We start from the raw sequence: 24,066 nt of genomic DNA on the forward strand, positions 1-24,066 counted from the left end.
CCTGACAATCCACAATACGCAGGATGGTTCCCAGACCCAAGGTGGCACCAGTGCCAAGTCGTGCTGGTTTGATAGTACCAAGTGGCTCCTGCAATCTGCCATCCAGAAGCGGTGCAGCTGAGTTTTGATTGCCAGAGGACAGGGCCGTGGGTTGTGTTCGGGGGCATATGGCTGGGAGTGGCCGGCTGTCTCATTAAAAAGATCGATACGCACGATGGTTCCCAGACCCAAGGTGGCACCAGTGCCAAGTCGGGCTGTTTTTATAGTACCAAGTGCGTCCTGCAATTTGCCATCCAGAAGAGGGGCAGTTGAGTTTTGTTTGCCAGAGAAAAGCGCCGTTGTTTGTGTTTGGGCGCCTGTGGCTGGGAGTGGCCGGCTGGCTCCTTAGAATCCACGATACGCGGCATGGTTCCCAGACCAGAGGTGGCACCAGTGACAAGTCGGGCTGGTTTGATAGTACCAAGGGCGTCCTGCAATCTGCCATCCAGAAGCGGGGCAGCTTACTTTTGTTTGCCAGGGAAACGGGCCGAGGTTTTTTTCTCGGGGCCTATGGCTGGGGGTGACCTGCTGGCTCCTGAAAAGCTACGATAGGCAGGATGGTGACCAGACCCATGGTGGCACCAGTGCCAAGTTGGGCTTATTTGATAGTACCAAGTGGCTCCTGCAATCTGCCATCAAAATGTTGGCAGGCGAGTTTTGTTTTCCAGGGAAAAGCGCCGTTGTTTGTGTTTGGGGGCCTGTGGCTGGGAGTGGCCGGCTGGCTAATTAGAATCCACGATACGCAGGATGGTTCCCAGACCAGAGGTGGCACCAGTGCCAAGTCGGGCTGGTTTGATACTACCAAGTGCGTCCTGCAATCTGCCATCCAGAAGCGGGACAGCTTACTTTTGTTTGCCAGGGAAACGGGCCGAGGTTTGTGTCTGGGGGCCTATGGCTGGGAGTGACCGGCTGGCTCCTGAAAAGCTACGATAGGCAGGATGGTGACCAGACCCATGGTGGCACCAGTGCCAAGTTGGGCTGGTTTGATAGTACCAAGTGGCTCCTGCAATCTGCCATGAAAAAGTTGGCAGGCGAGTTTTGTTTTCCAGGGAAAAGCGCCATTGTTTGTGTTTGGGGGCCTGTGGGTGGGAGTGGCCGGGTGGCTCCTTAGAATCCACGATACGCAGGATGGTTCCCAGACCTGAGGTGGCACCAGTGCCAAGTCGGGCTAGTTTGATGCTGCAAAGTGGCTCCTGCAATCTGCCATCCAGAAGCGGGGTAGCTTACTTTTGTTTGCCAGGGAAACGGGCCGAGCTTTGTGTCTGGGGGCCTATGGCTGGGAGTGACCGGCTGGCTCCTGAAAAGCTACGATAGGCAGGATGGTGACCAGACCCATGGTGGCACCAGTGCCAAGTTGGGCTGGTTTGATAGTACCAAGTGGCTCCTGCAATCTGCCATCAAAATGTTGGCAGGCGAGTTTTGTTTTCCAGGGAAAAGCGCCGTTGTTTGTGTCTGGGGGCCTGTGGCTGGAGTGGCCGTCTGGTTCCTTAGACTCCACGATACGCAGCATGGTTCCCAGACCTGAGGTGGCACCAGTGCCAAGTCGGGCTAGTTTGATGGTGCAAAGTGGCTCCTGCAATCTGCCATCCAGAAGCGGGGCAGCTTACTTTTGTTTGCCAGGGAAACGGGCCGAGGTTTTTCTCTGGGGGCCTATGGCAGGGAGGGACCGGCTGGCTCCTGAAAAGCTACGATAGGCAGGATGGTGACCAGACCCATGGTGGCACCAGTGCCAAGTTCGGCTGATTTGATAGTAGCAAGTGGCTCCTGCAATCTGCCATCAAAATGTTGGCAGACGAGTTTTGTTTTCCAGGGAAAAGCGCCGTTGATTGTGTTTGGGGGCCTGTGGCTGGGAGTGACCGGCTGGCTCCTTTGAATCCACGATACGCAGGATGGTTCCCAGACCCAAGGTGGAACCACTGCCAAGTTGGGCTGGTTTGATAGTACCAAGTGATTCCTGCAATCTGCCGTCCAGATGCGGGGCAGCTTACTTTTGTTTGCCAGGGAAACGGGCCGAGCTTTGTGTCTGGGGGCCTATGGCTGGGAGTGACCGGCTGGCTCCTGAAAAGCTACGATAGGCAGGATGGTGACCAGACCCATGGTGGCACCAGTGCCAAGTTGGGCTGGTTTGATAGTACCAAGTGGCTCCTGCAATCTGCCATCAAAAAGTTGGCAGGTGAGTTTTGTTTTCCAGGGAAAAGCGCCGTTGTTTGTGTTTGGGGGCCTGTGGCTGGGAGTGGCCGGCTTGCTAATTGGAATCCACGATACGCAGCATGGTTCCCAGACCTGAGGTGGCACCAGTGCCAAGTCGGGCTGGTTTGATGGTGCAAAGTGGCTCCTGCAATCTGCCATCCAGAAGCGGGGCAGCTTACTTTTGTTTTCCAGGGAAAAGGGCCGAGGTTTTTCTCTGGGGGCCTATGGCTGGGAGTGACCGGCTGGCGCCTGAACAGCTACGATAGGCAGGATGGTTCCCAGACCCATGGTGGCACCAGTGCCATGTTGGGCTGATATGATAGTACCAAGTGCCTCCTGCAATCTGCCATCAAAATGTTGGCAGGCGAGTTTTGTTTTCCAGGGAAAAGCGCTGTTGTTTTTATTTGGGGGCCTGTGGCTGGGAGTGGCCGGCTGGCTCCTTAGAATCCACGATACGCAGGATGGTTCCCAGACCCAAGGTGGCACCAGTGCCAAGTTGGGCTGGTTTGATAGTACCAAGTGGTTCCTGCAATCTGCCATGCAGAAGCGGGGCAGCTTACTTTTGTTTGCCAGGGAAACGGGCCGAGGTTTTTGTCTGGGGGCCTATGGCTGGGAGTGTTTGGCTGGCTCCTGAAAAGCTACGATAGGCAGGATGGTGACCAGACCCATGGTGGCACCAGTGCCAAGTTGGGCTGGTTTGATAGTACCAAGTGGCTCCTGCAATCTGCCATCAAAAATTTGGCAGGCGAGTTTGGATTTCCAGGGAAAAGCGCCGTTGTTTGTGTTTGGGGGCCTGTGGCTGGGAGTGGCCGGCTTGCTAATTGGAACCTACGATACGCAGGATGTTTCCCAGACCCAAGGTGGCACCAGTGCCAAGTCGGGCTAGTTTGATGCTGCAAAGTGGCTCCTGCAATCTGCCATGCAGAAGCGGGGTAGCTTACTTTTGTTTGCCAGGGAAAATGGCCGAGGTTTTTGTCTGGGGGCCTATGGCTGGGAGTGACCGGCTGGCTCCTGAAAAGCTACGATAGGCACGATGGTGACCAGACCCATGGTGGCACCAGTGCCAAGTTGGGCTGATTTGATAGTAGCAAGTCGCTCCTGCAATCTGCCATCAAAAAGTTGGCAGGCGAGTTTTGTTTTCCAGGGAAAAGCGCCGTTGTTTGTGTTTGGGGGCCTGTGGCTGGGAGTGACCGGCTGGCTCCTTAGAATCCACGATACGCAGGATGGTTCCCAGACCAGAGGTGGCACCAGTGCCAAGTCGGGCTGGTTTGATAGTACCAAGTGGCTCCTGCAATCTGCCATCCAGAAGCGGGGTAGCTTACTTTTGTATGCCAGGGAAACGGGCCGAGGTTTTTGTCTGGGGGCCTATAGCTGGGAGTGACCGGCTGGCTCCTGAAAAGCTACGATAGACAGGATGGTGACCAGACCCATGGTGGCACCAGTGCCAAGTTGGGCTGATTTGATAGTACCAAGTGGCTCCTGCAATCTGCCATCAAAATGTTGGCAGGCGAGTTTTGTTTTCCAGGGAAAAGCGCCGTTGATTTTGTTTGGGGGCCTGTGGCTGGGAGTGGCCGGCTGGCTCCTTAGAATCCACGATACGCAGGATGGTTCCCAGACCCAAGGTGGCACCAGTGCCAAGTTGGGCTGGTTTCATAGTACCAAGTGCGTCCTGCAATCTGCCATCCAGAAGCGGGGTAGCTTACTTTTTTTTGCCAGGGAAACGGGCCGAGGTTTTTGTCTCGGGGCCTATGGCTGAGGGTGACCGGCTGGCTCCTGAAAAGCTACCATAGGCAGGATGGTGACCAGACCAATGGTGACACCAGTGCCAAGTTGGGCTGGTTTGATAGTACCAAGTGGCTCCTGCAATCTGCCATCAAAAAGTTGGCAGGCGAGTTTTGTTTTCCAGGGAAAAGCGCCGTTGTTTGTGTTTGGGGGCCTGTGGCTGGGAGTGGCCGGCTGGCTGCTTAGAATCCACGATACGCAGGATGGTTCCCAGACCAGAGGTGGCACCAGTGCCAAGTCGGGCTGGTCTGATATTACCAAGTGCGTCCTGCAATCTGCCATCCAGAAGCGGGGCAGCTTAATTTTGTTTGCCAGGGAAACGGGCCGAGGTTTTTGTTTGGGGGCCTGTGGCTGGGAGTTGCCGACTGGCTCCTTAGAACCCATGATACGCAGGATGGTTCCCAGACCAGAGGTGGCACCAGTGCCAAGTTGGGCTAGTTTGATAGTACCAAGTGCTTTCTGCAATCTGCCATCCAGAAGCGGGGCAGCTTACTTTTGTTTGCCAGGGAAACGGGCTGTTGTTTGTGTTTGGGGGCCTGTGGCTGGGAGTTGCCGACTGGCTCCTTAGAATCCACGATACGCGGGATGGTTCCCAGACCAGAGGTGGCACCAGTGCCTAGTCGGGCTGATTTGATAGTACCAAGTGGCTCCTGCAATCTGCCATCCAGAAGCGGGGCAGCTTACTTTTGTTTTCCAGGGAAAAGCGCCGTTGTTTGTGTTTGGGGGCCTGTGGGTGGGAGTGGCCGGATGGCTCCTTAGAATCCACGATACGCAGGATGGTTCCCAGACCAGAGGTGGCACCAGTGCCAAGTTGGGCTGGTTTGATAGTACCAAGTGGCTCCTGCAATCTGCATTCCAGAAGCGGGGCAGCTTACTTTTGTTTGCCAGGGAAACGGGCCGAGGTTTGTGTCTCAGGGCCTATGGCTGGGAGTGACCGGCTGGCTCCTGAAAAGTTACGATAGGCAGGATGGTGACCAGACCCATGGTGGCACCAGTGCCAAGTCGGGCTGGTTTGATAGTACCAAGTGGCTCCTGCAATCTGCCATGAAAAAGTTGGCAGGCGAGTTTTGTTTTCCAGGGAAAAGCGCCGTTGTTTGTGTTTGGGGGCCTGTGGCTGGGAGTGGCCGGCTGGCTCCTTAGAATCCACGATACGCAGCATGGTATCCAGACCCAAGGTGGCACCAGTGCCAAGTTGGGCTGGTGTGATACTACCAAGTGGTTCCTGCAAACTCCATCAAAAAGTTGGCAGGCGTGTTTTGTTTTCCAGGGAACAGCGCCGTTGATTTTGTTTGGGGGCCTGTGGCTGGGAGTGGCCGGCTGGCTCCTTAGAATCCACGATACGCAGGATGGTTCCCAGACCCAAGGTGGCACCAGTGCCAAGTCGGGCTGGTTTGATTACACCAAGTGGCTCCTGCAATCTGCCATCCAGAAGTGAGGCAGCTAAGTTTTGTTTGCGAGAAAAAAGGGCCGTGGTTTTTGTTGGGGGCCTGTGGCTGGGAGTAGCCGGCTGGCTCCTTAAAATCCACGATAGGCAGGATGGTTCCCAGACCAAAGGTGGCACCAGTGCCAGGCGGGCTGGTTTGATAGTACCAAGTGGCACCTGCAATCTGCCATCCAGAAGCGGGGCAGCTGAGTTTTGTTTGCCAGAGAAAAAGGCTGTGGTTTTTGTTTGGGGGCCTGTGGCTGGCAGTGGCCGGCTGGCTCCTGAAAATCCACGATACGCAGCATGGTTCCCAGACCCAAGGTGGCACCAGTACAAAGTGGGGCTCGTTTGACAGTGTCAAGTGCCTCCTGCAATCTCCCATCCAGAAGCGGGGCAGCTGACTTTTTTTTGCCAGGGAAACAGACCTTTGTTTTTGATTGGGGTCTGTGGCCGAGAGTGGTCGGCTGTCTCCTGACAATCCACAATACGCAGGATGGTTCCCAGACCAAAGGTGGCACCAGTGCCAAGTCGGGCTGGTTTGATAGTACCAAGTGCCTCCTGCAATCTGCCATCCAGAAGCGGGGCAGCTGAGTTTTGTTTGCCAGAGAAAAGGGCCGTGGGTTGTGTTTGGGGGCATATGGCTGGGAGTGGCCACCTGGCTCCTTAAAATGCACGATACGCCGCATGGTAACCAGACGCAAGGTGGCACCAGTGCCAAGTCGGGCTGTTTTTGTAGTACCCAGTGGCTCCTGCAATTTGCCATCCAGAAGCGGGGCAGCTAAATTTTGTTTGCTAGAGAAAAGGGCTGTGGTTTGTGTTTGGGGGCCTATGGCCGAGAGTGGTAGGCTGGCCCCTGAAAATCAACGATAGGCAGGATGGTTCCCAGATCCAAGGTGGCACCAGTGCCAAGTAAGGCTGGTTGTATGGTTCAAAGTGACTCCTGCAATCTGCCATCCAGAAGCGGGACAGCTGAGTTTTTTTTGCCAGAGAAAAGGTCCGTGGTTTCTTTTTGGGGCATACGGCTGGGAATTGCCGGCTGGCTCCTTAAAATGCTCGATACGCAGGATGGTTCCCAGAGCCAAGGTGGCACCACTGCCAAGTCGGGCTCTTTTTGTAGTACCAAGTGCCTCCTGCAATTTGCCATCCAGAAGAGGGGCAGTTGAGTTTTGTTTGCCAGAGAAAAGGGCCGAGGTTTGTGTTTGGGAGCATATGGCTGGGAATGACCGGCTGGCCCCTGAAAATCCACGATACGCCGGATGGTTCCCAGATCCAAGGTGGTACCATTACCAAGTCGGGCTGGTTTGATAGTCCCAAGTGGCTCCTGCAAACTGCCATCCAGAAGCGGGGCAGCTGAGTTTTGTTTGCCAGGGAAATGGGCCGTTGTTTGTGTTTGGGGGCCTGTGGCTGGGAGTGTTCGGCTGGTTCCTGAATATGTACGATACGCAGGATTGTTCCCAGATCCAAGGTGGCAGCAGTGCCATGTTGTGCTGCTGTGATAGTCCCAAGTGGCTCCTGCAATCTGCCATCCAGAAGTGGGGCAGCTGATTTTTGTTTGCCAGAGAAAAGGTCCGTGGTTTGTGTTTGGGGGCATATGGCTGAGAGTGGCCGGCTGGCCCCTGAAAATCCACGATACACAGGATGGTTCCCAGATCCAAGGTGGCACCTGTGCCAAGTCGGGCTGATTTGATAGTACTAAGTAGCTCCTGCAATCTGCCATCCAGAAGCGGGGCAGCTTACTTTTGTTTGCCAGGGAAACGGGCCGAGGTTTCTGTTTGGGGGCCTATGGCTGGGAGTGACCGGCTGGCTCCTGAAAAGCTACAATAGGCAGGATGGTTCCCAGAGCCAAGGTGGCACCAGTGCCAAGTTGGGCTGGTTTGATAGTACCAAGTGGCTCCTGCAATCTGCCATCCAGAAGCAGGGCAGCTGAGTTTTGTTTGCCAGAGAAAAGGGCTTGGTTTGTGTTTGGGGGCATATGGCTGGGTGTGTCCAGCTGGCTCCTTAAAATGCACGATATGCAACATGGCTCCCAGACCCATAGTGGCACCAGTGCCAAGTCGGGCTGGTTTGATAGTACCAAGTGGCTCCTGCAATCTTCCATGATCACGTGGAGAAATACTTTCTGGTTTCAGCCATATGCTCTTTCTTCTCTCCCTCAACTTCTCTATCACCTCTCATCTGGTTCACATGCGCTGTCTTCAAGGTCCACAGGCTACTTTTCACAGAATCTTCTGGCCTGATGAAGTAAGAATGATGAATAGAACAGAGCTGGGATCTATTTTCCAGTTTGGATAAAATGCATTCTGCACACAAATCCAAGGAGAACGTGCTGCCTCAATGCCCAGAAAATCTTTCACTCCTGCTAGTGTTCTACGTCAACCGCAACTTAGTCTGAAAGAAAAGCTTTTTCTCTGAGAGCATCTGAGAGGTTTGCATGAAGCACTGATATCTGACATATGCAATTTTGAATAGGAGAGGAAAAAGAAAATGGCAAGGAGTTTTTAATTTTAGTGGTTTCAATTTTAATTTCCGTGCACTTTTTCAAAACTTGTCAGCTCAAATGCCCATCAACATCTTTTAGTCATCTGTAAGTCAGTATTCATATAAAATGTGCTTCAAATCCAAAGAATTTCAAATTTGCACTCCAAGCTTCTATGCCTAGATTTATGATTTCCTACACATATTAGATGAAAGGAAGGCCTTTTTTACTGTGGGAGTGCTGGAACACTGGAACAGGTTGCCCAGAGAAGTTGTGGGTGTCCCATCCCTGAAAGTATTCAAGGTCACCTTGGACGGGGCTTGGAGCAGCAACAAAGGAGAAGCTTGATGGTAGAGAAACAAAGTTGGACTATAGAAGAAACTCGGATTGAAGTATAGGATCAAGTTTTCTCTCAGCTCTTGGGGTAAATTCAAAGTTGTACAAAATGACATTTATCTGTGCTATTCACTACTGTAACAGAAAGTTTCATGAAAACTGTACAGAAGATAGTAAATTTTAAAAGAGATAAGAATTACAGCATAAAATCCATGGGATAGGTTACAACATGAGACACTCTCTAAGAGAAAATCTCTGTGTTTCAGCACTTCATCGGGGTAAGATTTCATGAAGTGCCAAAGAAGGCGGCAAAATATCATTCGGGACATTATTTACTGGAATTCAGCCTGGCCATTAGTAGGAACTGCCTTTGAACATATCATGTAGATATACCACACACGCTTTCCCTTCACTGAAAAATTACTGTTTACAACAAATAAGCAATTGACGATCAAAATTGATTGAAAGCATCTTAAACATGTCAAGTATTTCATTGTAGATGATCTGTGATCCAAATGCTTCTTCCACCTTCGAGAGGGACAGAAGAATTCTTCCATATCATGATGGTTTAAAATTGTATCAACCAATGTTTTCTGCTGAAAAGATATCATCTATTTTTTTCTATTTTTGGAAGAAAATATTCCTAGACATACAACAGGTGAGAACTAAGTAATTTTAAAGAAACAAATGAAATGAAAATATTCTGTAAATAGAATGAAATGAAAAGCTGTGTTTTAAATAGGAGCTAAATATTAAACAGAATTTTTGTACCAGGCATTTGAATTACTGCACCAGCTCTTTTGCCCATCAAGAGAGGCATTTAGCATTTCAGTCTTTTCCAAGGTGTTCATGATCTGCTATGCTGATCTCTGTGTGTGCCTAGGTGTGTGTGGAGGGGGGGGCATATGAAGGGGAGTGTGTATGTTTGCTTTACAATTGTTGTGGCAGATTCATGCCTCAGCTCCACATTTTGTTTTAAAAAGGTCACACCGAGTGGATATGAAGTTTACTATCAACAAGAGATCGATTCCCAAATCATCCATTTGACTCTCCCTTATAAATCATGTGCTTTGTTGCATATTTTATCAAATATACTTTCAAGCCAGATGGAGGAAGGAGGATGTGGGAATCCCTCCACCATCTTGCAACTTTTATGTAAGTAGGTTTTCAAGAAAATCATCATTTCTCTTTTAAATATGTCTGGAACAGGCATGATGGTAGTGTCAACCTGTTGGAGTTTTTGTTGCTGGAAGAAGTTGTACAAAAGGATTGGTTTTTACATTGACCAGTTACTGAATCAAGCGCAGGAATACATTGGAAATTTAGCTGGGGGTTCCTTTTCCCAGCAGACTACTTCTAGAACGAGCTTGTACACTGAAGCTGACTCTTTTGCTCTCTTTTTGTTTCTTTCCTATTTTCTTGGCTTCTTTGCCACTATCTAGACAATTTTGGAACTTTGTTCCCAACTAAAATGGTTTCAATAGTCTGATTGTGATCATACATTTTTACAAGGAATTTTTAAAATCTTTCCTCGAGTCCAGAAAGTCAAGGACTTAGATCTTTTTCTTCCCTTATCAATATTGCCATGAAATTGATAAATAAAGACCAACTCTTTATTTTTGTTTTTAACCCACGTAGATAATTCCCATCCATTAATCCATTTTGTGGACCAATAGCTGCCATTCTGATGGAAGCTGTCACTTCTTAACAATAGGCATTCTGTGACTATGTTGACTGCACTTTGGGTGAAGATCCTAACTGGTCTTAGATATACATAGGGAGAAATTTGCTCAGCCAGTGTCAGTCTTAAGCATGCGTATCAGAAGATCTTTCTAGAGCTGGGAATTTTCCCATGAAAGGGATTCAGTTAGGGAAGAGACACTTGTGCCAGAGTTTTACATTCTTCTTGAACACTGCTTAAGGAACTTAGATGCCATGTCCATTTGGATCTCTGTCTGCACAGAACTTTGTCATGCCAGTGCTTTGAAATGCATCTTGAAGAGAATTCACTAGCACAGAATGAAAGAGAGTGGAAGGGGTTGGTGGGGCTAACCAGGCCCAACCCCCCTGCCTAAACGAGGATACCTAGAGCCTCTTGCCCAGGATTCTATCTGGGTGTACTTTTAATGTCTTCAAAGATCCAGGCTCCACAATCTTTCTGGGCAGTCTGTGCCGTGGTTCAGTCACCCTGACAGTAAAGAAACATTTACTGATGTTCAAAGGCAATCTCCTGTATTTCAGTGTGTGCCCACTGCCTCTTGTCTTTTCCCTCAGCATCACTGAAAAGACACTGATTCCCTCCCCTTTGCACTATTGCTTCCATATGTATGTGTGATGCCATGTAGAGGTATGTCAAAAACCTCCCTGAAGCCCAGGCAGATAATATTCCCTTCATCTACCAGTCAAGTTGATTCATCAGAGGAGTTTAAAGTGATGTTCAGCATGAAATTCCCCTGAAAAATATTGCTAACTACATTATTTGGTCATCTGTCATGTGCCTGGCAAGGATTTCCAGGAAGAGCTGCTTCATCAACTTCCTGGGGATAAAAAAGAGGCTGGCTGGTTTGTACTATGGCGAGTCCTCTTAATTGCCTTTTTTGAAGATGGGTGTCATTTGCTAACATCCACTCTTTAGCCTCTCTTGTCGTCTACATCTTAGCAAAACGCTTTTCCACTATGTCTGGCTAGGAAAAACTGTGCCAGCACAGAAAATATCTCCCATCATGTTCTAGAAGTTGCACGGATGTCTGCCAAGTGTTTGGCAGGAAGAAAAGAAAAGTTGTCCAAAACAGCTTCCAATCGAATGTTCATGTGATTGGAAAAGTCAGGAGAGTGCAAAGGTACTGTTTTCTATCAGTTGGCAAGGTGCGCACACAATCCCAGTGTTGTACAGCTTGCTTCTTCACCTTCCCGAAGCTGCCGCTCTCGCCGGCTGCCGGAGCCCAAGAAGCGGCTTCTTCGCGCAAAGACGATTGTGCCGCTCACAGGGCTCTCCTTAGCGCGGCTTCTGTCGAAAGACGCCCGGCAGCGGCTCTTACCTCCGGAGAGCATCCTACCTTCGTCTTTAGCTCCTCTTCTCATCTACACCTCGGCAAAAAGCTTTTCCACTATGTCTGGCTAGGAAAAACTGTGCCAGCACAGAAAACATCTCCCATCGTGTTCTAGAAGTTGCACGGATGTCTGCCAAGTGTTTGGCAGGAAGAAAAGAAAAGTTGTCCAAAACAGCTTCCAATCGAATGTTCCTGTGATTGGAAAAGTCAGGAGAGTGCAAAGGTACTGTTTTCTATCAGTTGGCAAGGTGCGCACACAATCCCAGTGTTGTACAGCTTGCTTCTTCACCTTCCCGAAGCTGCCGCTCTCGCCGGCTGCCGGAGCCCAAGAAGCGGCTTCTTCGCGCAAAGACGATTGTGCCGCTCACAGTGCTCTCCTTAGCGCGGCTTCTGCCGAAAGACGCCCGGCAGCGGCTCTTACCTCCGGAGAGCATCCTACCTTCGTCTTTAGCTCCTCTTCTCATCTACACCTCGGCAAAAAGATTTTCCACTATGTCTGGCTAGGAAAAACTGTGCCAGCACAGAAAACATCTCCCATCGTGTTCTAGAAGTTGCACGGATGTCTGCCAAGTGTTTGGCAGGAAGAAAAGTTGTCCAAAACAGCTTCCAATCGAATGTTCCTGTGATTGGAAAAGTCAGGAGAGTGCAAAGGTACTGTTTTCTATCAGTTGGCAAGGTGCGCACACAATCCCAGTGTTGTACAGCTTGCTTCTTCACCTTCCCGAAGCTGCCGCTCTCGCCGGCTGCCGGAGCCCAAGAAGCGGCTTCTTCGCGCAAAGACGATTGTGCCGCTCACAGGGCTCTCCTTAGCGCGGCTTCTGCCGAAAGACGCCCGGCAGCGGCTCTTACCTCCGGAGAGCATCCTACCTTCGTCTTTCGCGTCTTTTGTAGTCTACATCTTAGCAAAACGCTTTTCCACTATGTCTGGCTAGGAAAAACTGTGCCAGCACAGAAAACATCTCCCATCGTGTTCTAGAAGTTGCACGGATGTCTGCCAAGTGTTTGGCAGGAAGAAAAGAAAAGTTGTCCAAAACAGCTTCCAATCGAATGTTCCTGTGATTGGAAAAGTCAGGAGAGTGCAAAGGTACTGTTTTCTATCAGTTGGCAAGGTGCGCACACAATCCCAGTGTTGTACAGCTTGCTTCTTCACCTTCCCGAAGCTGCCGCTCTCGCCGGCTGCCGGAGCCCAAGAAGCGGCTTCTTCGCGCAAAGACGATTGTGCCGCTCACAGGGCTCTCCTTAGCGCGGCTTCTGCCGAAAGACGCCCGGCAGCGGCTCTTACCTCCGGAGAGCATCCTACCTTCGTCTTTAGCTCCTCTTCTCATCTACACCTCGGCAAAACGCTTTTCCACTATGTCTGGCTAGGAAAAACTGTGCCAGCACAGAAAACATCTCCCATCGTGTTCTAGAAGTTGCACGGATGTCTGCCAAGTGTTTGGCAGGAAGAAAAGAAAAGTTGTCCAAAACAGCTTCCAATCGAATGTTCCTGTGATTGGAAAAGTCAGGAGAGTGCAAAGGTACTGTTTTCTATCAGTTGGCAAGGTGCGCACACAATCCCAGTGTTGTACAGCTTGCTTCTTCACCTTCCCGAAGCTGCCGCTCTCGCCGGCTGCCGGAGCCCAAGAAGCGGCTTCTTCGCGCAAAGACGATTGTGCCACTCACAGGGCTCTCCTTAGCGCGGCTTCTGCCGAAAGACGCCCGGCAGCGGCTCTTACCTCCGGAGAGCATCCTACCTTCGTCTTTCGCGTCTTTTGTAGTCTTCATCTTAGCAAAACGCTTTTCCTCTATGTCTGGCTAGGAAAAACTGTGCCAGCACAGAAAACATCTCCCATCGTGTTCTAGAAGTTGCACGGATGTCTGCCAAGTGTTTGGCAGGAAGAAAAGAAAAGTTGTCCAAAACAGCTTCCAATCGAATGTTCCTGTGATTGGAAAAGTCAGGAGAGTGCAAAGGTACTGTTTTCTATCAGATGGCAAGGTGCGCACACAATCCCAGTGTTGTACAGCTTGCTTCTTCACCTTCCCGAAGCTGCCGCTCTCGCCGGCTGCCGGAGCCCAAGAAGCGGCTTCTTCGCGCAAAGACGATTGTGCCGCTCACAGGGCTCTCCTTAGCGCGGCTTCTGCCGAAAGACGCCCGGCAGCGGCTCTTACCTCCGGAGAGCATCCTACCTTCGTCTTTCGCGTCTTTTGTAGTCTACATCTTAGCAAAACGCTTTTCCACTATGTCTGGCTAGGAAAAACTGTGCCAGCACAGAAAACATCTCCCATCGTGTTCTAGAAGTTGCACGGATGTCTGCCAAGTGTTTGGCAGGAAGAAAAGAAAAGTTGTCCAAAACAGCTTCCAATCGAATGTTCCTGTGATTGGAAAAGTCAGGAGAGTGCAAAGGTACTGTTTTCTATCAGTTGGCAAGGTGCGCACACAATCCCAGTGTTGTACAGCTTGCTTCTTCACCTTCCCGAAGCTGCCGCTCTCGCCGGCTGCCGGAGCCCAAGAAGCGGCTTCTTCGCGCAAAGATGATTGTGCCGCTCACAGGGCTCTCCTTAGCGCGGCTTCTGCCGAAAGACGCCCGGCAGCGGCTCTTACCTCCTGAGAGTGGCAGCTTCGGGAAGGTGAAGAAGCAAGCTGTACAACACTGGGATTGTGTGCGCACCTTGCCAACTGATAGAAAACAGTACCTTTGCACTCCTGACTTTTCCAATCACATGAACATTCGATTGGAAGCTGTTTTGGACAACTTTTCTTTTCTTCCTGCCAAACACTTGGCAGACGTCCGTTCAACTTCTAGAACACGATGGGAGATGTTTTCTGTGCTGGCACGGTTTTTCCTAGCCAGACATAGTGGAAAAGCGTTTTGCTAAGATGTAGACTACATAAGACGCGAAAGACGAAGGTAGGATGCTCTCCGGAGGTAAGAGCCGCTGCCGGGCGTCTTTCGGCAGAAGCCGCGCTAAGGAGAGCCCTGTGAGCGGCACAATCGTCTTTGCGCGAAGAAGCCGCTTCTTGGGCTCCGGCAGCCGGCGAGAGCGGCAGCTTCGGGAAGGTGAAGAAGCAAGCTGTACAACACTGGGATTGTGTGCGCACCTTGCCAACTGATAGAAAACAGTACCTTTGCACTCTCCTGACTTTTCCAATCACAGGAACATTCGATTGGAAGCTGTTTTGGACAACTTTTCTTTTCTTCCTGCCAAACACTTGGCAGACATCCGTGCAACTTCTAGAACACGATGGGAGATGTTTTCTGTGCTGGCACAGTTTTTCCTAGCCAGACATAGTGGAAAAGCGTTTTGCCGAGGTGTAGATGAGAAGAGGAGCTAAAGACGAAGGTAGGATGCTCTCCGGAGGTAAGAGCCGCTGCCGGGCGTCTTTCGGCAGAAGCCGCGCTAAGGAGAGCACTGTGAGCGGCACAATCGTCTTTGCGCGAAGAAGCCGCTTCTTGGGCTCCGGCAGCCGGCGAGAGCGGCAGCTTCGGGAAGGTGAAGAAGCAAGCTGTACAACACTGGGATTGTGTGCGCACCTTGCCAACTGATAGAAAACAGTACCTTTGCACTCTCCTGACTTTTCCAATCACAGGAACATTCGATTGGAAGCTGTTTTGGACAACTTTTCTTTTCTTCCTGCCAAACACTTGGCAGACATCCGTGCAACTTCTAGAACACGATGGGAGATGTTTTCTGTGCTGGCACAGTTTTTCCTAGCCAGACATAGTGGAAAAGCGTTTTGCCGAGGTGTAGATGAGAAGAGGAGCTAAAGACGAAGGTAGGATGCTCTCCGGAGGTAAGAGCCGCTGCCGGGCGTCTTTCGGCAGAAGCCGCGCTAAGGAGAGCACTGTGAGCGGCACAATCGTCTTTGCGCGAAGAAGCCGCTTCTTGGGCTCCGGCAGCCGGCGAGAGCGGCAGCTTCGGGAAGGTGAAGAAGCAAGCTGTACAACACTGGGATTGTGTGCGCACCTTGCCAACTGATAGAAAACAGTACCTTTGCACTCTCCTGACTTTTCCAATCACAGGAACATTCGATTGGAAGCTGTTTTGGACAACTTTTCTTTTCTTCCTGCCAAACACTTGGCAGACATCCGTGCAACTTCTAGAACACGATGGGAGATGTTTTCTGTGCTGGCACAGTTTTTCCTAGCCAGACATAGTGGAAAAGCGTTTTGCTAAGATGTAGACTACAAAAGACGCGAAAGACGAAGGTAGGATGCTCTCCGGAGGTAAGAGCCGCTGCCGGGCGTCTTTCGGCAGAAGCCGCGCTAAGGAGAGCACTGTGAGCGGCACAATCGTCTTTGCGCGAAGAAGCCGCTTCTTGGGCTCCGGCAGCCGGCGAGAGCGGCAGCTTCGGGAAGGTGAAGAAGCAAGCTGTACAACACTGGGATTGTGTGCGCACCTTGCCAACTGATAGAAAACAGTACCTTTGCACTCTCCTGACTTTTCCAATCACATGAACATTCGATTGGAAGCTGTTTTGGACAACTTTTCTTTTCTTCCTGCCAAACACTTGGCAGACATCCGTGCAACTTCTAGAACACGATGGGAGATGTTTTCTGTGCTGGCACAGTTTTTCCTAGCCAGACATAGTGGAAAAGCGTTTTGCTAAGATGTGGACGACAAGAGAGGCTAAAGAGTGGATGTTAGCAAATGACACCCATCTTCAAAAAACGCAATTAAGAGGACTCGCCATAGTACAAACCAGCCAGCCTCTTTTTTATCCCCAGGAAGTTGATGAAGCAGCTCTTCCTGGAAATCCTTGCCAGGCACATGACAGATGACCAAATAATGTAGTTAGCATGATTTTTCAGGGGAATTTCATGCTGAACATCACTTTAAACTCCTCTGATGAATCAACTTGACTGGTAGATGAAGGGAATATTATCTGCCTGGGCTTCAGGGAGGTTTTTGACATACCTCTACATGGCATCACACATACATATGGAAGCAATAGTGCAAAGGGGAGGGAATCAGTGTCTTTTCAGTGATGCTGAGGGAAAAGACAAGAGGCAGTGGGCACACACTGAAATACAGGAGATTGCCTTTGAACATCAGTAAATGTTTCTTTACTGTCAGGGTGACTGAACCACGGCACAGACTGCCCAGAAAGATTGTGGAGCCTGGATCTTTGAAGACATTAAAAGTACACCCAGATAGAATCCTGGGCAAGAGGCTCTAGGTATCCTCGTTTAGGCAGGGGGGTTGGGCCTGGTTAGCCCCACCAACCCCTTCCACTCTCTTTCATTCTGTGCTAGTGAATTCTCTTCAAGATGCATTTCAAAGCGCTGGCATGACAAAGTTCTGTGCAGACAGAGATCCAAATGGACATGGCATCTAAGTTCCTTAAGCAGTGTTCAAGAAGAATGTAAAACTCTGGCACAAGTGTCTCTTCCCTAACTGAATCCCTTTCATGGGAAAATTCCCAGCTCTAGAAAGATCTTCTGATACGCATGCTTAAGACTGACACTGGCTGAGCAAATTTCTCCCTATGTATATCTAAGACCAGTTAGGTTCTTCACCCAAAGTGCAGTCAACATAGTCACAGAATGCCTATTGTTAAGAAGTGACAGCTTCCATCAGAATGGCAGCTATTGGTCCACAAAATGGATTAATGGATGGGAATTATCTACGTGGGTTAAAAACAAAAATAAAGAGTTGGTCTTTATTTATCAATTTCATGGCAATATTGATAAGGGAAGAAAAAGATCTAAGTCCTTGACTTTCTGGACTCGAGGAAAGATTTTAAAAATTCCTTGTAAAAATGTATGATCACAATCAGACTATTGAAACCATTTTAGTTGGGAACAAAGTTCCAAAATTGTCTAGATAGTGGCAAAGAAGCCAAGAAAATAGGAAAGAAACAAAAAGAGAGCAAAAGAGTCAGCTTCAGTGTACAAGCTCGTTCTAGAAGTAGTCTGCTGGGAAAAGGAACCCCCAGCTAAATTTCCAATGTATTCCTGCGCTTGATTCAGTAACTGGTCAATGTAAAAACCAATCCTTTTGTACAACTTCTTCCAGCAACAAAAACTCCAACAGGTTGACACTACCATCATGCCTGTTCCAGACATATTTAAAAGAGAAATGATGATTTTCTTGAAAACCTACTTACATAAAAGTTGCAAGATGGTGGAGGGATTCCCACATCCTCCTTCCTCCATCTGGCTTGAAAGTATATTTGATAAAATATGCAACAAAGCACATGATTTATAAGGGAGAGTCAAATGGATGATTTGGGAATCAATCTCTTGTTGATAGTAAACTTCATATCCACTCGGTGTGACCTTTTTAAAACAAAATGTGGAGCTGAGGCATGAATCTGCCACAACAATTGTAAAGCAAACATACACACTCCCCTTCATATGCCCCCCCCTCCACACACACCTAGGCACACACAGAGATCAGCATAGCAGATCATGAACACCTTGGAAAAGACTGAAATGCTAAATGCCTCTCTTGATGGGCAAAAGAGCTGGTGCAGTAATTCAAATGCCTGGTACAAAAATTCTGTTTAATATTTAGCTCCTATTTAAAACACAGCTTTTCATTTCATTCTATTTACAGAATATTTTCATTTCATTTGTTTCTTTAAAATTACTTAGTTCTCACCTGTTGTATGTCTAGGAATATTTTCTTCCAAAAATAGAAAAAAATAGATGATATCTTTTCAGCAGAAAACATTGGTTGATACAATTTTAAACCATCATGATATGGAAGAATTCTTCTGTCCCTCTCGAAGGTGGAAGAAGCATTTGGATCACAGATCATCTACAATGAAATACTTGACATGTTTAAGATGCTTTCAATCAATTTTGATCGTCAATTGCTTATTTGTTGTAAACAGTAATTTTTCAGTGAAGGGAAAGCGTGTGTGGTATATCTACATGATATGTTCAAAGGCAGTTCCTACTAATGGCCAGGCTGAATTCCAGTAAATAATGTCCCGAATGATATTTTGCCGCCTTCTTTGGCACTTCATGAAATCTTACCCCGATGAAGTGCTGAAACACAGAGATTTTCTCTTAGAGAGTGTCTCATGTTGTAACCTATCCCATGGATTTTATGCTGTAATTCTTATCTCTTTTAAAATTTACTATCTTCTGTACAGTTTTCATGAAACTTTCTGTTACAGTAGTGAATAGCACAGATAAATGTCATTTTGTACAACTTTGAATTTACCCCAAGAGCTGAGAGAAAACTTGATCCTATACTTCAATCCGAGTTTCTTCTATAGTCCAACTTTGTTTCTCTACCATCAAGCTTCTCCTTTGTTGCTGCTCCAAGCCCCGTCCAAGGTGACCTTGAATACTTTCAGGGATGGGACACCCACAACTTCTCTGGGCAACCTGTTCCAGTGTTCCAGCACTCCCACAGTAAAAAAGGCCTTCCTTTCATCTAATATGTGTAGGAAATCATAAATCTAGGCATAGAAGCTTGGAGTGCAAATTTGAAATTCTTTGGATTTGAAGCACATTTTATATGAATACTGACTTACAGATGACTAAAAGATGTTGATGGGCATTTGAGCTGACAAGTTTTGAAAAAGTGCACGGAAATTAAAATTGAAACCACTAAAATTAAAAACTCCTTGCCATTTTCTTTTTCCTCTCCTATTCAAAATTGCATATGTCAGATATCAGGGCTTCATGCAAACCTCTCAGATGCTCTCAGAGAAAAAGCTTTTCTTTCAGACTAAGTTGCGGTTGACGTAGAACACTAGCAGGAGTGAAAGATTTTCTGGGCATTGGGGCAGCACGTTCTCCTTGGATTTGTGTGCAGAATGCATTTTATCCAAACTGGAAAATAGATCCCAGCTCTGTTCTATTCATCATTCTTACTTCATCAGGCCAGAAGATTCTGTGAAAAGTAGCCTGTGGACCTTGAAGACAGCGCATGTGAACCAGATGAGAGGTGATAGAGAAGTTGAGGGAGAGAAGAAAGAGCATATGGCTGAAACCAGAAAGTATTTCTCCACGTGATCATGGAATATTGCAGGAGCCACTTGGTACTATCAAACCAGCCTGACTTGGCACTGGTGCCACTATGGGTCTGGGAGCCATGTTGCATATCGTGCATTTTAAGGAGCCAGCTGGACACACCCAGCCATATGCCCCCAAACACAAACCAAGCCCTTTTCTCTGGCAAACAAAACTCAGCTGCCCTGCTTCTGGATGGCAGATTGCAGGAACCACTTGGTACTATCAAACCAGCCCAACTTGGCACTGGTGCCACCATGGGTCTGGTCACCATCCTGCCTATTGTAGCTTTTCAGGAGCCAGCCGGTCACTCTCAGCCATAGGCCCCCAAACAGAAACCTCGGCCCGTTTCCCTGGCAAACAAAAGTAAGCTGCCCCGCTTCTGGATGGCAGATTGCAGGAGCTACTTAGTACTATCAAATCAGCCCGACTTGGCACAGGTGCCACCTTGGATCTGGGAACCATCCTGTGTATCGTGGATTTTCAGGGGCCAGCCGGCCACTCTCAGCCATATGCCCCCAAACACAAACCACGGACCTTTTCTCTGGCAAACAAAACTCAGCTGCCCCACTTCTGGATGGCAGATTGCAGGAGCCACTTGGGACTATCACACCAGCACAACATGGCACTGCTGCCACCTTGGATCTGGGAACAATCCTGCGTATCGTACATATTCAGGAACCAGCCGAACACTCCCAGCCACAGGCCCCCAAACACAAACAACGGCCCATTTCCCTGGCAAACAAAACTCAGCTGCCCCGCTTCTGGATGGCAGTTTGCAGGAGCCACTTGGGACTATCAAACCAGCCCGACTTGGTAATGGTACCACCTTGGATCTGGGAACCATCCGGCGTATCGTGGATTTTCAGGGGCCAGCCGGTCATTCCCAGCCATATGCTCCCAAACACAAACCTCGGCCCTTTTCTCTGGCAAACAAAACTCAACTGCCCCTCTTCTGGATGGCAAATTGCAGGAGGCACTTGGTACTACAAAAAGAGCCCGACTTGGCAGTGGTGCCACCTTGGCTCTGGGAACCATCCTGCGTATCGAGCATTTTAAGGAGCCAGCCGGCAATTCCCAGCCGTATGCCCCAAAAAGAAACCACGGACCTTTTCTCTGGCAAAAAAAACTCAGCTGTCCCGCTTCTGGATGGCAGATTGCAGGAGTCACTTTGAACCATACAACCAGCCTTACTTGGCACTGGTGCCACCTTGGATCTGGGAACCATCCTGCCTATCGTTGATTTTCAGGGGCCAGCCTACCACTCTCGGCCATAGGCCCCCAAACACAAACCACAGCCCTTTTCTCTAGCAAACAAAATTTAGCTGCCCCGCTTCTGGATGGCAAATTGCAGGAGCCACTGGGTACTACAAAAACAGCCCGACTTGGCACTGGTGCCACCTTGCGTCTGGTTACCATGCGGCGTATCGTGCATTTTAAGGAGCCAGGTGGCCACTCCCAGCCATATGCCCCCAAACACAACCCACGGCCCTTTTCTCTGGCAAACAAAACTCAGCTGCCCCGCTTCTGGATGGCAGATTGCAGGAGGCACTTGGTACTATCAAACCAGCCCGACTTAGCACTGGTGCCACCTTTGGTCTGGGAACCATCCTGCGTATTGTGGATTGTCAGGAGACAGCCGACCACTCTCGGCCACAGACCCCAATCAAAAACAAAGGTCCGTTTCCCTGGCAAAAAAAACTCAGCTGCCCCGCTTCTGGATGGGAGATTGCAGGAGGCACTTGACACTGTCAAACGAGCCCCACTTTGTACTGGTGCCACCTTGGGTCTGGGAACCATGCTGCGTATCGTGGATTTTCAGGAGCCAGCCGGCCACTGCCAGCCACAGGCCCCCAAACAAAAACCACAGCCTTTTTCTCTGGCAAACAAAACTCAGCTGCCCCGCTTCTGGATGGCAGATTGCAGGAGCCACTTGGTACTATCAAACCAGCCCGACTTGGCACTGGTGCCACCTTGGGTCTGGGAACCATCCTGCCTATCGTGGATTTTAAGGAACCAGCCGGCTACTCCCAGCCACAGGCCCCCAACAAAAACCACGGCCCTTTTTTCTGGCAAACAAAACTTAGCTGCCTCACTTCTGGATGGCAGATTGCAGGAGCCACTTGGTGTAATCAAACCAGCCCGACTTGGCACTGGTGCCACCTTGGGTCTGGGAACCATCCTGCGTATCGTAGATTCTAAGGAGCCAGCCGGCCACTCCCAGCCACAGGCCCCCAAACAAAATCAACGGCGCTGTTCCCTGGAAAACAAAACTGGCCTGCCAACTTTTTGATGGCAGATTGCAGGAGCCACTTGGTACTATCAAACCAGCCCGACTAGGCACTGGTGCCACCTCTGGTCTGGGAACCATCCCGCGTATCGTGGATTCTAAGGAGCCAGTCGGCAACTCCCAGCCACAGGCCCCCAAACAAAAACAACGGCCCGTTTCCCTGGCAAACAAAAGTAAGCTGCCCCGCTTCTGGATGGCAGATTGCAGGACGCACTTGGTACTATCAAACCAGCCCGACTTGGCACTGGTGCCACCTCTGGTCTGGGAACCATCCTGCGTATCGTGGATTCTAAGCAGCCAGCCGGCCACTCCCAGCCACAGGCCCCCAAACACAAACAACGGCGCTTTTCCCTGGAAAACAAAACTCGCCTGCCAACTTTTTGATGGCAGATTGCAGGAGCCACTTGGTACTATCAAACCAGCCCAACTTGGCACTGGTGTCACCATGGGTCTGGTCACCATCCTGCCTATGGTAGCTTTTCAGGAGCCAGCCGGTCACCCTCAGCCATAGGCCCCGAGACAAAAACCTCGGCCCGTTTCCCTGGCAAAAAAAAGTAAGCTACCCCGCTTCTGGATGGCAGATTGCAGGACGCACTTGGTACTATCAAACCAGCCCAACTTGGCACTGGTGCCACCTTGGGTCTGGGAACCATCCTGCGTATCGTGGATTCTAAGGAGCCAGCCGGTCACTCCCAGCCACAGGCCCCCAAACAAAATCAACGGCGCTTTTCCCTGGAAAACAAAACTCGCCTGCCAACATTTTGATGGCAGATTGCAGGAGCCACTTGGTACTATCAAATCAGCCCAACTTGGCACTGGTGCCACCATGGGTCTGGGAACCATCCTGCCTATCGTAGCTTTTCAGGGGCCAGCCGGTCACTCCCAGCTATAGGCCCCCAGACAAAAACCTCGGCCCCTTTCCCTGGCATACAAAAGTAAGCTACCCCGCTTCTGGATGGCAGATTGCAGGAGCCACTTGGTACTATCAAACCAGCCCGACTTGGCACTGGTGCCACCTCTGGTCTGGGAACCATCCTGCGTATCGTGGATTCTAAGGAACCAGCCGGTCACTCCCAGCCACAGGCCCCCAAACAAAATCAACGGCGCTTTTCCCTGGAAAACAAAACTCGCCTGCCAACTTTTTGATGGCAGATTGCAGGAGCCACTTGGTACTATCAAATCAGCCCAACTTGGCACTGGTGTCACCATGGGTCTGGTCACCATCCTGCCTATCGTAGCTTTTCAGGAGCCAGCCGGTCACTCCCAGCCATAGGCCCCAGACAAAAACCTCGGCCATTTTCCCTGGCAAACAAAAGTAAGCTACCCCGCTTCTGCATGGCAGATTGCAGGAGCCACTTTGCAGCATCAAACTAGCCCGACTTGGCACTGGTGCCACGTCAGGTCTGGGAACCATCCTGCGTATCGTGGATTCCAATTAGCAAGCCGGCCACTCCCAGCCACAGGCCCCCAAACAGAAACAACGGCGCTTTTCCCTGGAAATCAAAACTCGCCTGCCAAATTTTTGATGGCAGATTGCAGGAGCCACTTGGTACTATCAAACCAGCCCAACTTGGCACTGGTGCCACCATGGGTCTGGTCACCATCCTGCCTCTGGTAGCTTTTCAGGAGCCAGCCGGTCACTCGCAGCCATAGGCCCCCAGACACAAAGCTCGGCCCGTTTCCCTGGCAAACAAAAGTAAGCTGCCCCGCTTCTGGATGGCAGATTGCAGGAACCACTTGGTAATATCAAACCAGACAACTTGGCACTGGTGCCACCTTGGGTCTGGGAACCATCCTGCGTATCGTGGATTCTAAGCAGCCAGCCGGCCACTCCCAGCCACAGGCCCCCAAATACAACAACGGCGCTTTTCCCTGGAAAACAAAACTCGCCTGCCAACATTTTGATTTCAGATTGCAGGAGCCACTTGGTACTATCAAATCAGCCCAACATGGCACTGGTGCCACCATGGGTCTGGGAACCATCCTGCCTATCGTAGCTGTTCACGCGCCAGCCGGTCACTCCCAGCCATAGGCCCCCAGAGAAAAACCTCGGCCTTTTTCCCTGGAAAACAAAAGTAAGCTGCCCCGCTTCTGGATGGCAGATTGCAGGAGCCACTTTGCACCATCAAACTGGCCCGACATGTCACTGGTGCCACCTCTGGTCTGGGAACCATGCTGCGTATCGTGGATTCTAAGGAGCCAGCCGGTCACTCCCAGCCACAGGCCCCCAAACAAAATCAACGGCGCTTTTCCCTGGAAAACAAAACTCGCCTGCCAACATTTTGATGGCAGATTGCAGGAGCCACTTGGTACTATCAAATCAGCCCAACTTGGCACTGGTGCCACCATGGGTCTGGTCACCATCCTGCCTATCGTAGCTTTTCAGGGGCCAGCCGGTCACTCCCAGCTATAGGCCCCCAGACATAAACCTCGGCCCCTTTCCCTGGCATACAAAAGTAAGCTACCCCGCTTCTGGATGGCAGATTGCAGGAGCCACTTGGTACTATCAAACCAGCCCAACTTGACAC

The sequence above is a fragment of the Melospiza melodia genome, chromosome 5 (genome assembly GCF_035770615.1).
Source record: "Melospiza melodia melodia isolate bMelMel2 chromosome 5, bMelMel2.pri, whole genome shotgun sequence".
In the NCBI taxonomy this organism is placed as follows: domain Eukaryota; kingdom Metazoa; phylum Chordata; class Aves; order Passeriformes; family Passerellidae; genus Melospiza; species Melospiza melodia.